Genomic DNA, 1,391 nt, shown 5'->3' on the forward strand with positions numbered 1-1,391 from the left:
GGGTTCAAGCGATTCTCCTGCCTCAGCCTCCTGAGTAGCTGGGACTACAGGTGCCCACCACCATGCCTGGCTAGTTTTTGTATTTTTAGTAGAGATGGAGTCTCGTCATGTTTGTCAGGCTGGTCTCGAATTCCAGCCTCAGGTAATCCACCCACCTCAGCCTCCCAAAGTACTTGGATTACAGGCGTGAGCCACTGTGCCCGGCCGAGCGATTCTTTTTGAGCACACCAGGAACATTTACAAAACTATACTGGACCATGAAGAAAGCCTCGATAAATTCCAAGGGATCAGTATAATACAGAACATGTCCTCTAGCTAAAAGGCAATAAAAGTAGAAATTTCTGATGAAAAACTTTAAAAATGCCATGTTTGCAAACGAATTAACGTATTAGCAGGCAATAAAATAAATTAAGGAACTATAAGAATTGAATGTTAATTTGTGTTTCACAGCTACAGCAACACCAGAAGGGAAATTAAATATACTTATCCAGACTGGGCGCAGTGTCTCACGCCTGTAATCCCAGCACTTTGGGAGCCCAAGATGGGTGGGTCACCTGAGGTCAGGAGTTCAAGACTAACCTGGCCAACATGGTGAAATTCCATCTCTACTAAAAATACAAAACTTAGCTGGGCATACTGGTGGGCGCCTGTAATCCCAGCTACTAGGGAGGCAGAGGCAGGAGGATCACTGAAACCCGGGGAGTGGATGTTGTGGTGAGTTGAGACTGCGCCATTGCCCTCCAGCCTGGGAAATAAGAACAAAACTCCGTCTCAAAATAAATAAGTAAATATTCTTATCCAGAAACAAAAAGTTAAAAGCAAATACATGTTATTCAGGGTTCTCCAGGGAAGTGAGACTGACTGGATAGAGAGAGAGATTTATTTCAAAGGAACGGCTCACATAATTGTGAAGGCTGGTAAGTTTAAAATCTGCAGGGTGGGCCTGCAGGCTGGAGACTTAGGCAACACTCACAGTTCGAGTCTGAGGGCAGTGTGCTGGCAGAATTCCTTCTTTCTTGGGTAAAGTCAGCCTTTATTAAGACCTTCAACGGATTGGATGCGGCCCACCTGCATTACGGAGGATGACCTGCTTTACTCAAGGTCCACTGGTTGAAGTGTTACTCTCACCCAAAAAAACACCTGCCCAGAAAACATTCGAAATGATGTTTGACCAAATATATGGACACTGTGGCCTAGCCAAGATGACACATAAAATTAACCATCATGAAGGGTCACGGGTTGAATTTTGTCCTCCCAAAATTCATACGCTGAAACCCCAACCTCCAAAAACTCAGAATGTGACCTTATTTGGAAATGGGGTTGCTGAAGATGTAATTAGTTAAGACAAGGTCAATACAAAGGTTAGCTGGGTGTGGTGGCGTGTGCCTGTA

This window comes from Colobus angolensis, unplaced genomic scaffold, assembly GCF_000951035.1.
Source record: "Colobus angolensis palliatus isolate OR3802 unplaced genomic scaffold, Cang.pa_1.0 Scaffold20, whole genome shotgun sequence".
NCBI lineage: Eukaryota > Metazoa > Chordata > Mammalia > Primates > Cercopithecidae > Colobus > Colobus angolensis.